We start from the raw sequence: 12,794 nt of genomic DNA, 5'->3' as shown, positions 1-12,794 counted from the left end.
AACCGGCTTCATGGCAAGCAAGATAAACCGGTAGGGGATAAGCACATGAACTGCGAAAAGGGAGAGCAGGAAAGAACAATCTGAAAAATTTAACTAACCCGGGCAAAACGGTTTTTTGGCAAAATTTCAAAGTTATTTCTAAGTTCAAGAAGATGCTTGTTTGGTGAAAGAACCTTGTGCTCATACGCCAAAGAACGCCCAGAGAAGGCAGGCAGAGCCAAGGCAAAAGAACCAAGTATGCATCAAATTGGATGCGGAAGCAATTGAGAAATCTTTGCGGTGCGGGATGAAAGCGGAACCAAAAGCAAAATATGCTAAGGCAAACTCATAAGTACTTAGCTACCGGTATAACTTACCGGCAGGAAATGTTGTAGCACAACCACGTGCAAACTTAAGTTTTACATCATAAGCCCCGGCATTCCGGCAGAATTTAACAGATATTGTCTTAAAGCAACAGACCAACAGATATAATGAGCAAACACTTCAAAGGAAATCATCATGCAGCGGGGGCTTCCGGAGGAGCATCGCCGGCACCAGCATCGCCCAGACCTCTTCTTCGGCTTCACCCTCCTCCTCGTCGAGATAATCCGTGACGCCAGGAGGGGAGGGATGAAGGTGCGCATGTCGGCATACTCCGCGATGCGGTACGCGCGATCCTCGCCGCTTGGCGGAGAGGATCGGGTCCAGATCCGTTTCTGCGCCTTCGCGCACGCCAGTAAGGGCGTCCAGATTGAGCTCCGGGTACCAGGAGCGAGGCGGCGCGAGGGCGGAGTCCGCTCCAGCCGCGGGCAGCAGAAAGCACCGCCACTCGCGGATCCTCCCGCCGGCACCTTTCGTGCGGTCGTTGATGAGGGAGAAGGTGTCCGGCACCTCCTCGCCAGGCCATAAAGTCCTGTATAGCTGGGTAGCTACATCAGGGATGTCCGAAAGATTGCGGTCTATGCAGCGCATATGGGACACCCGCGTTAAGCGCGACCAGATGGTCCTTGGGCGTCCATGGCACGGTAAGATCCGCTTGGCCTTTGTCCTTGCGCTGCGCGTCGACCTTCTTGACGGCATACCTCTGCGAGTCCGGAAAGAGGCCTGTGCAAAGAAAGAAAAAGCTTAAGGAAAAGAGTCCGGAAGAAAAAGAGACCGGAAGAAAAAGAGTCCGGAAGAAAAAGAGACCGGAAGAAAAAGAGACCGGAAGAAAAAGAGACCGGAGAGAAAAGAATCCGGAAGAAGAGAGACCGGACGGAAAGATAGCGGAAACAAAAATGGGGTCGAAGGAAAAAAGGCTCGTATGCAGTAGTCAAAGTGTAAAAGAAAACAACTTACGGAGGGCAAGTGTGTCGGTCTGCAGGATCAGCTGATCGCACTCCTTGTGCCCCTCCTCCAGCCGCGCGGCCTTCTCCTCGGCACCCTTCCGGGCCTTGGTCATCTCCTCCAGCTCTGCCCGCAACACCACAGTGGCATTGCAGGCATTCTCCAGAGCCTCGTCCAACTTGGCCGCTGCAGTCACTTCAGCGGCCTTGAGGGCCTTGGCGTGGTCAAGCCCCGACTGAATCAACCGAGACTTGAGCTCCTGGTAGCTGGTCTTGAGGGCGTTTAGCTCCTCCCGGTGCTGCCGGGCTGAGCTCATCCTTCTCCCCGTAATCGGAAAAATGAGTGTTAGCAAGGCTACACTAGTAAAACTGAAAAGAAACCAAGTTCAAAGGAGAAGGGAAAAATAGTACGTTGGGCCGTGGCGAGCTGCTCCTTGAGAGCATCGATGGAAGCTTCCGGGATCACTGTTGAACAGAAATTGTAAATATCACAAGGAAAAGAGGTTTCCGGTAGCAAAGATGCCGGTGAAACGAAAACTTACCTTGGCACTTGTCATGTGCCTCAGCGAGCTCCGGTGCTCCCATAAAAGCTCCTCGAAGAGGGCCTTCCGAGTGTCAGCGGTGACCTGTTCAAGAAAAAGAAGAAATAAGGTAAAATTTTGTGCTAAGAACCAAGTTCTTAACCCGAAACTCGGGATCGGCGGTGCCGGTTTTGCGCATTTCTAAGGTAAATTATGTGTTAAGAAGAAGATGTTTAACCCGAAACTCGGGATCGGGCAAGGTGCCGGTTTTGCGCTAAAAACTTAAGTTAAGTTTTGCGCTAAGAGCTGCGCTCTCACCACAAAACTCGGGACTGGGAAGATAGACAAGAGAGAAACCGGCATGAAACTAAGGAAAAGATAAAGCAGAACCGGAAACGAAGAAACCGGCAAAGGTTGAAAGTTAATAGAACATACCGTCGGATTGTTCGTGGAATCGTACCACGCGCTGTCAAGCTCTTTTACGGCAGCCCGAGCCGCATGAAGTGCTCCTCGTAACACCGATCCCCGACAGGATCAGGTGCCGGCAGCCGATCCTTGCCCATGCCGCGGGTCGCCGGAGTGATGTCCGCGGCGTTCCACTTTTGGGCATACGGCAGGAGGTGCCCTGTGTCCCGGCCTTGGCGCTGGAACTCCGTAATGCGGCCGAGGAGGCCGGTGGCCTTCATGCCGGCGCTTTTGGCAGCCTTGGAGACGTGCAGCACCAAGGGCTGCTGGCCGCCCGAAGGGGCGCTGGAGGCCGTCGCCTTCCCTTGATGAGCTTGGAGGGCTTGGCGGCGGCGCGGTAGAAGAGGCCCCGGAAGTCTTAGCCGGCGGCGCGCCAGGAGCGGCCTTGGAGGGCTGGGCGCGAGGAGCCTCAGGCGGAGGCATGAGGATGGTGCGTGGAGAAGGGGGAGCGCTAGGAGCGTCACCCGTCTTGGAGCCTTCCGGCGCGGAAGATTCCGGCGCGGAGGTTGTCTTTTCGAGGACGGGAGGAGCAAAGGCTCCGCCCGCCCGGCAGCTTCTTCTTCTCCGGCGCCGGTGTTGCCGGCGCCGGTGTCTTGGTGTTCCGGGAGGAAGGAAAGATCCTCCTCCGTGCGGTGATCTGACAGTGAAGGGGCCGCACGCCCCGAATTTGTTGTGCCCCCGAAAGGGAGGCAGAGGTGTTGCCGGCACCAGATGGTGCCGGGCTTGAACGAGGAGGAGGGGTTGAGGTCCTTGCGGATCCCTCAGAGCCCGATGGCCTTGGGCCAAGCTTGAGAGCGGGGCTGAGAAAAAGAAAAAAGACAAGTGGTTGAGAAGAAGCAACCGGAAAAAGAACTTAGCAAAAAGGAGGCAAGCCGGAAAACGAAATTACCCGGAAGCGGTTGGCATCGCTTTGCGCCCGGAGCGGCGCACTCCCACTTCTTTCTCCCCCACGGGCTCCGTCCGGAAGCGCTTGGAGGGAGGAGCATGGCTGGAGCCGGCGATAGATGCCGGCTGCTTGTTCTTCGGCCTCGGGCCATGAGTTTGTCCACAAACTCAGTGCCGGCCTCGGCGCGCAGGGGCGGCACGCGCTCGTGGATCTGTGAGTTGGATATGGCTAAGAAGCAATTCGCAAGAAAGCGATAATGGCAAAGTATAAGAAGCCGGAAAAGAAAATACCTCGAGCACAACCAGCTCCTCCGGATTTCCGGTGGGCTCCGGCGGGTCCCGGCCAAGGCGCGCAGCCGGAGTCTTCCCCATCTTCAGATCCTTCCAAAAGATGTAGGGATCCGGGTCGAAGGAGTCAAAGGCACGCTTCCGGAGAGGTCCTCGCGGCTCGCCCGGATAGAGGGGAAGCGGTCCCCGGCCCGAAACAAGGTAAAAAAGATGGTTAGCAAAAGCAGAAACTTACCGGCAAAGACAACCCCAAATTGCGCAATCTCTTACTTCTTGGGTCGGACGGTTAGAGAAACCGAGGGAAGGAGGCCCCATTCCCACGCAAAAGGCATAGCAGTTTGACAAATCTGCTTGGCCTTGAGAACAACGTCTTTCTTGCTGAGAGCGCGGCCTGTGATCTTGGTAGGATCGCCTGGGCCATACATCTCGCTCATCCTATGTGCGCGGCGCTTCAGAGGAAGCACCCGGCGCGATATGAAAGTCCGGATGATATCGTCAGAACAGATGTTGGTCTCCTTCTTCGTAGAGGCCAAGAAACGCACTACCCGGTTGGTTTCGGCGTGTTCCGTCCTTGGGTTGTAGCTCCAGCTTGGTTCTACTGGGGCCCCGCTTGATATGGAGGAAGATTGATGCGATCAGCGCGGCCGGTGTTCTTCACGTAAAGAAAGTTCCTTGCCGGAGTGCGGCAAGACTCGAGGCCGGAAAGCTTAAGAAAAGTGCTCCCTTGGCGGGAGCCGACGATGCAGGAGCCGCACTGCACGGGCGGCTTGGGCTTGGGGATCTCCTTGCCCTGAACGGAGTTGATCCGCAGGTTGAAGAAACGGGCAAACGTCTCACGAGTGGGACGAATGCCGATGTAAGCCTCCATGAAGGTGGCATAACAAGAAAGATAGAAAAGGGCGTTGCCGGGAAGGTGGTGAGGTTGGAGATCGTAGAAATCCAGGAAATCACGGAAAAAAGTAGAGGCAGGAAGGCCGAAGCCGCGCTCAAAGTGAGCGAGAAAAACAACATGCTCGTCGTCTTCCGGATCCGGTTCGATCTCGTTATCCGGAATCCGGCAGGCAACTCCTTCCGGAATCCTCCGAGACCGGTACAGCCAATCGATCTCAAACTCAGTAACGTAGGAGCCCATCCAGGCTCCGCGGGTGGTTGGGGAAGGCTCCTCGCCGGAAGATTGGCTGGAGCTGCTAGAGGCTTGACCAGAGCCACCGGCCTCTTGGCTACCGGAAGCTTGGCTAAAGCTACCGGATTCTAGGTGGCCGCCGGACTCTTGGGGTCACCGGATTCCTGCTGGTTGCCGGAATCGGTTTCCATTGGATCCGAGGCCGTAGATTCACCGGGAGAAGGTCTACGGCGCTTGAGAGAAAGAGAAGAAGAGGATGCAGAGGAAGATCCCTCGTCAGACATCGCAAGGATGGGCGGAGAAACAGGAATCCCAAACTTCAACCCCGTGTGAAGATCTACGAGTAAGAAGAAAACCAAAGGAAAGGAGCAAATAAGAACACCAAAGGCTCAAGATCTGGAAAGCAAGCGAACGGCGAGTAAAGCAAAATTGATACCAACCTTGAGCGGCGCGGACGCTCGAGGGGAGTGTTTGCTGGCGGTGGAGCGGCTCTGCGGTCGCCGGCGAGCTCCGTCGATGGCGAAGCGGAAAAGCTCGCGAAGAAGCACAAATGCGGCGGACGCGAGGAAGGTGCTGCCAAAGAACTCCGCACGGCGAAGTTCGGCGGAGGGCGGCGTAAGTTCGCCGGGCGCCGGAGCTTGAACGGGCGACGGCGGACGGAGAGCGGCGGAGGCGCAGAGGCGTGGAGCTCAGGCGCGAAGGAGGAGAATGCGAAGAAGATGAAGGGGAACGGGCAGTTGTGCTTATATAAGAGAGAGAAAGTGGGCAGCGAACCGCTGGGCCGCGGCGGTTCGCCTCGCGGCCCGCGACGGTTCGCACCTTGGGCCGCCACGTGGCGAACGGATACACGCGCGAAAACGGAGGCCACACGGAGGCGCACGCGGGATCCCGAAGAGGTAGTGGGATCCGCTGCGGTGCATTAAATGCGTGCGCGGGAGTCGAAACGATGTGACAGCGGGCACCGGCGCGTCGATAAAGGCGCATGTCATCGACAAGCGGGGCCCGATATATTCTCGACTTCGCCGAGGAAGGGAGCAGAGACACGTGGTGCCGGAAAAAGAGATGCCGGAACGAGCCTTGCAAAGAGAAGAAAAGGAACAAGGGTAAAGGTGCCGGAACTAAGCTCAAGAGATGAGTGACTAAACCGGTATCTCGTAAAGATGAAAACCTGGCATGGTCTCGTAGGATAAAATCCTCCAGGCTATACCAGCTTCGGGGACTAATGTTGGGGGGATAACCCCGGTATGCCAAAGGCATGCCAAACCGGATGGTTTGAGCCATCGAGATACCGGTTTAATGTTCTTGCCGGAAGCCTAGAAGGAATCCGGGAGAGCAAGGCTAAGCCGGTATCCCCAAAGGGGTATGCCGGGACCCGGTATAAAAGATACCGGAAAGGAGAGCCTGTCGGCAGGACTGGTCAAAGATTCTCTTCAGAGCAAGAAGACAAGGATGAGCTACGCCAAGTAACTTTATTCAGAGCCCTGGCGCCAAAGAGATAGGTGACGGAGAAAGAAGCCGGGGGACGTCAGCTTCTATGATAAAAGAAGGCCCCGGTGTCATCTATGATTAAAGTAGCTTTGTACAAGAGCGCTTAAAGTAGCTTTGTACAAGAACTCAGAAAGTAGTTTGTCCACCAAAGATGCCATTAGGGTTTCTTGCGGTGTAAGCCACCCTCTCCCCTATATAAGGAGAGGGGGCAGCCCATCTTCACGGGCAAGTATGTACGCGTGTATGTAGGAAGGCGAGCCTCAGAACTTGTGTGAATCTATGAACATGGTGATCTAGAGGGAGTTCTTCCTTGTGTCTTTCTTCTTCAACTTCTGGCCTTGGCCAAGTTCTTGAGGAAACCATCCGGAATCTCTTCCCACCTGATCGCAAACCCTCCCCCGAATCCTCTTGCGTCCATTCGGCCCCAATCTAAGCCATCCTATGGCATCTGCTCGTTCACCACGACGACACTTCATGACTAGATCCCTAGCATCCGACGCTGCCGTTGGCCAATAAAATCCTGCCCTAAAGGCTTTTGCCACAAGGGCCCTGCTTCCTGCATGATGCCCGCAGGTTCCCTCGTGTATCTTGCGCAACAGTGCTTTTCCATCGTCAATGGCGATGCACCTTTGGAAGATCCTGAGATGCTACGCTTGTAAAGCTCACCATTTATCATGGCGAAGGCCTTTGAACGTCTGATGATTCGCCTGGCTTCCACAGAGTCCTCTGGCAGCTCTTGCTTTGTCAGATACGCTAGGAACGGCTTGGTCCATAGTGGCTCGAGGAGGAGGACTTGTTCGGCAGGAGGAGTTGGAGATTCTTCAGCCGAAGGAGTTTGCTGCGAGCTTGCCTCTAATTCATCGGCCGATGGTTTTGGAGGTGCCGACTGATGACGCGTAAAGCACACGCTCGTTGGGAACCCCAAGTGGAAGGTGTGATGCGTACAGCAGCAAGTTTCCCTCAGTAAGAAACCAAGGTTTATCGAACCAGTAGGAGCCAAGAAGCACGTTGAAGGTTGATGGCGGCGGGATGTAGTGCGGCGCAACACCAGGGATTCCGGCGCCAACGTGGAACCTGCACAACACAACCAAAGTACTTTGCCCCAACGAAACAGTGAGGTTGTCAATCTCACCGGCTTGCTGTAACAAAGGATTAACCGTATTGTGTGGAAGATGATTGTTTGCAGTAAAAACAAGAGAACAAGTATTGCAGTAGATTGTATTTCAGTAAAGAGAATTGGACCGGGGTCCACAGTTCACTAGAGGTGTCTCTCCCATAAGACAAACAGCATGTTGGGTGAACAAATTACAGTTGGGCAATTGACAAATAAAGAGAGCATGACCATGCACATACATATCATGATGAGTATAGTGAGATTTAATTGGGCATTACGACAAAGTACATAGACCGCCATCCAACTGCATCTATGCCTAAAAAGTCCACCTTCAGGTTATCATCCGAACCCCTCCGCATTAAGTTGCTAACAACAGACAATTGCATTAAGTATTGCGCGTAATGTAACTAGTGACTACATCCTTGAACATAGCACTAATGTTTTATCCCTAGTGGCAACAGCACATCCATAACCTTAGAGGTTCTTATCACCCCTCCAGATTCACGGAGACATGAACCCACTATCGAGCATAAATACTCCCTCTTGGAGTTACTAGCATCAACTTGGCCAAAGCATCTACTAATAACGGAGAGCATGCAAGATCATAAACAACACATAGATATAACTTTGATAATCAACATAACAAGTATTCTCTATTCATCGGATCCCAACAAACGCAACATATAGAATTACAGATAGATGATCTTGATCATGTTAGGCAGCTCACAAGATCCGACAATGATAGCACAATGGGGAGAAGACAACCATCTAGCTACTGCTATGGACCCATAGTCCAGGGGTAGACTACTCACACATCACACCGGAGGCGACCATGGCGGCGTAGAGTCCTCCGGGAGATGATTCCCCTCTCCGGCAGGGTGCCGGAGGCGATCTCCTGGATCCCCCGAGATGGGATCGGCGTTGGCGGCGTCTCTGGAAGGTTTTCCGTATCGTGGCTCTCGGTACTGGGGGTTTCGTCACGGAGGCTTTAAGTAGGCGGAAGGGCAAGTCAGGAGGGGGCACAGGGGCCCCACACCATAGGCCGGCGCGGCCAAAGGGGGGCCGCGCCGCCCTAGGGTTTGGGCACCCGTGGCCCCACTTCGTTCGTCTTCGGACTTCTGGAAGCTTCGTGGAAAAATAGGCCCCTGGGCTTTGATTTCGTCCAATTCCGAGAATATTTCCTTACTAGGATTTCTGAAACCAAAAACAGCAGAAACAAAGAATCGGCACTTCGGCATCTTGTTAATAGGTTAGTTCCGTAAAATGCACGAATATGACATAAAGTGTGCATAAAACATGTAGATAACATCAATAATGTGGCATGGAACATAAGAAATTATCGATACGTCGGAGACGTATCAGCATCCCCAAGCTTAGTTCTGCTCGTCCCGAGCAGGTAAAATGATAACACAGATAATTTCTGGAGTGACATGCCATCATAATCTTGATCATACTATTTGTAAAGCATATGTAGTGAATGCAGCGATCAAAACAATGTATATGACATGAGTAAACAAGTGAATCATATAGCAAAGACTTTTCATGAATAGCACTTCAAGACAAGCATCAATAAGTCTTGCATAAGAGTTAACTCATAAAGCAATAATTTAAAGTAAAGGCATTGAAGCAACACAAAAGAAGATTAAGTTTCAGCGGTTGCTTTCAACTTGTAACATGTATATCTCATGGATATTGTCAACATAGAGTAATATAATAAGTGCAATAAGCAAGTATGTAGGAATCAATGCACAGTTCACACAAGTGTTTGCTTCTTGAGGTGGAGAGAAATAGGTGAACTGACTCAACATTGAAAGTAAAAGAATGGTCCTCCATAGAGGAAAAGCATCGATTGCTATATTTGTGCTAGAGCTTTGATTTTGAAAACATGAAACAATTTTGTCAACGGTAGTAATAAAGCATATGCATCATGTAAATTATATCTTATAAGTTGCAAGCCTCATGCATAGTGTACTAATAGTGCCCGCACCTTGTCCTAATTAGCTTGGACTACCGGATCATCACAATGCACATGTTTTAACCAAGTGTCACAAAGGGGTACCTCTATGCCGCCTGTACAAAGGTCTAAGGAGAAAGCTCGCATTGGATTTCTCGCTATTGATTATTCTTCAACTTAGACATCCATACCGGGACAACATAGACAACAGATAATGGATTACTCTTTTATGCATAAGCATGTAACAACAATTAATAATTTTCTCATTTGAGATTTGAGGATATATGTCCAAAACTGAAACTTCCACCATGGATCATGGCTTTAGTTAGCGGCCCAATGTTCTTCTCTAACAATATGCATGCTTAATCATAAAGTGGTAGATCTCTCTTACTTCAGACAAGACGAACATGCATAGCAACTCACATGAAATTCAACAATGAATAGTTGATGGCGTCCCCAGTGAACATGGTTATCGCACAACAAGCAACTTAATAAGAGATAAAGTGCATAATTACATATTCAATACCACAATAGTTTTTAAGCTATTTGTCCCATGAGCTATATATTGCAAAGGTGAATGATGGAATTTTAAAGGTAGCACTCAAGCAATTTACTTTGGAATGGCGGAAAATACCATGTAGTAGGTAGGTATGGTGGACACAAATGGCATAGTGGTTGGCTCAAGTATTTTGGATGCATGAGAAGTATCCCTCTCGATACAAGGTTTAGGCTAGCAAGGCTTATTTGAAACAAACACAAGGATGAACCGGTGCAGCAAAACTCACATAAAAGACATATTGAAAACATTATAAGACTCTACACCGTCTTCCTTGTTGTTCAAACTCAATACTAGAAATTATCTAGACCTTAGAGAAACCAAATATGCAAACCAAATTTTAGCATGCTCTATGTATTTCTTCATTAATGGGTGCAAAGCATATGATGCAAGAGCTTAATCATGAGCACAACAATTGCCAAGTATCACATTACCCAAGACATTTATAGCAATTACTACATGTATCATTTTCCAACTCCAACCATATAACAATTTAACGAAGGAGAAACTTCGCCATGAATACTATGAGTAGAAACCAAGGACATACTTGTCCATATGCTACAGCGGAGCGTGTCTCTCTCCCATAAAGTGAATGCTAGGATCCATTTTATTCAAACAAAACAAAAACAAAAACAAACCGACGCTCCAAGAAAAAGCACATAAGATGTGATGGAATAAAAATATAGTTTCAGTGGAGGAACCTGATAATGTTGTCGATGAAGAAGGGGATGCCTTGGGCATCCCCAAGCTTAGACGCTTGAGTCTTCTTGATATATGCAGGGGTGAACCACCGGGGCATCCCCAAGCTTAGAGCTTTCACTCTCCTTGATCATGTTGCATCATACTCCTCTCTTGATCCTTGAAAACTTCCTCCACACCAAACTCGAAACAACTCATTAGAGGGTTAGTGCACAATATAAATTAACATATTAAGAGGTGACACAATAATTCTTAACACTTCTGGACATTGCATAATGCTACTGGACATTAGTGGATCAAAGAAATTCATCCAACATAGCAAAAGAGGCAATGCGAAATAAAAGGCAGAATCTGTCAAAACAGAACAGTTCGTATTGACGAATTTTAAAATGGCACCAGACTTGCTCAAATGAAAATGCTCAAATTGAATGAAAGTTGTGTACATATCTGAGGATCATGCACGTAAATTGGCTTAATTTTCTGAGCTACCTACAGGGAGGTGGACCCAGATTCGTGACAGCAAAGAAATCTGGAACTGTGCAGTAATCCAAATCTAGTACTTACTTTTCTATCAACGGCTTAACTTGGCACAACAAAACACAAAACTAAGATAAGGAGAGGTTGCTACAGTAGTAAACAACTTCCAAGACACAAAATAAAAACAAAGTACTGTAGGTAAAAACATGGGTTGTCTCCCATAAGCGCTTTTCTTTAACGCCTTTCAGCTAGGCGCAGAAAGTGTGCATCAAGTATTATCAAGAGACGAAGTGTCAACATCATAATTTGTTCTCATAATAGAATCAAAAGGTACCTTCATTCTCTTTCTAGGGAAGTGTTCCATACCTTTCTTGAGAGGAAATTGATATTTTATATTACCTTCCTTCATATCAATGATAGCACCAACAGTTCGAAGAAAAGGTCTTCCCAATATAATGGGACAAGATGCATTGCATTCAATATCCAAGACAACAAAATCAACGGGGACAAGGTTATTGTTAACGGTAATGCGAACATTATCAACTTTACCCAAAGGTTTCTTTGTAGAATGATCAGCAAGATTAACATCCAAATAACAATTTTTCAGCGGTGGCAAGTCAAGCATATTATAAATTTTCTTAGGCATAACAGAAATACTTGCACCAAGATCACATAAAGCATTACAATCAAAATCTTTAACCTTCATCTTAATGATGGGCTCCCAACCATCCTCTAGCTTTTTAGGAATAGAGGCTTTGCGCTCTAGTTTCTCTTCTCTAGCTTTAATGAGAGCATTTGTAATATGATGTGTGAAAGCCAAATTTATAGCACTAGCATTAGGACTTTTAGCAAGTTTTTGCAAGAACTTTATAACTTCAGAGATGTGGCAATCATCAAAATTCAAACCATTATAATCTAAAGCAATGGGATCATCATCCCCAATGTTGGAAAAAATTTCAGCAGCTTTATCACATGCAGTTTCAATAGCTTTAGCGCTTTCAGGCAGTTTTTCGCGCTTTGTATTAGAAGTGGAAACATTGCTAACACCAATTCTTTTATTATTATTAGTAGGAGGTGCAGCAACATGTGTAGCATTAGCATTACTAGTGGTGGTAATAGTCCAAACTTTAGCTACATTCTTCTCTTTAGCTAGTTTTTCATTTTCTTCTCTATCCCACCTAGCGCCATTCAGCCATTAATCTTATATTCTCATTAATTCTAACTTGGATGGCATTTGCTGTAGTAACAATTTTATTATGATGATTCTCATTAGGCAAAACTTTTGATTTCAAAAGATCAACATCAGCAGCAAGACTATCGACTTTAGAAGCAAGTATATCAATTTTCCCAAGCTTTTCTTCAACAGATTTGTTAAAAGCAGTTTGTGTACTAATAAATTCTTTAAGCATGGCTTCAAGTCCAGGGGGTGAACTCCTATTATTGTTGTAAGAATTCCCATAAGAATTACCATAGCCGTTGCCATTATTATAAGGATATGGCCTATAGTTGTTACTAGAATTGTTCCGGTAAGCATTGTTGTTGAAATTATTATTTTTAATGAAGTTTACATCAACATGTTCTTCTTGTGCAACCAATGAGGCTAACGGAACATTATTAGGATCAATATTAGTCCTATCATTCACAAGCATAGACATAATAGCATCAATCTTATCACTCAAGGAAGAGGTTTCTTCGACAGAATTTACCTTCTTACCTTGTGGAGCTCTTTCCGTGTGCCATTCAGAGTAGTTGATCATCATATTATCAAGAAGCTTTGTTGCTTCACCAAGAGTGATGGACATAAAGGTACCTCCAGCAGCTGAATCCAATAAATTCCGTGAAGAAAAATTTAGTCCTGCATAGAAGGTTTGGATGATCATCCAAGTAGTCAGTCCATGGGTTGGGCAATTTTTAACCAGA

This window comes from Lolium perenne, chromosome 3 (genome assembly GCF_019359855.2).
Source record: "Lolium perenne isolate Kyuss_39 chromosome 3, Kyuss_2.0, whole genome shotgun sequence".
NCBI lineage: Eukaryota > Viridiplantae > Streptophyta > Magnoliopsida > Poales > Poaceae > Lolium > Lolium perenne.
Note: the sequence above shows the minus strand (reverse complement) of the source record.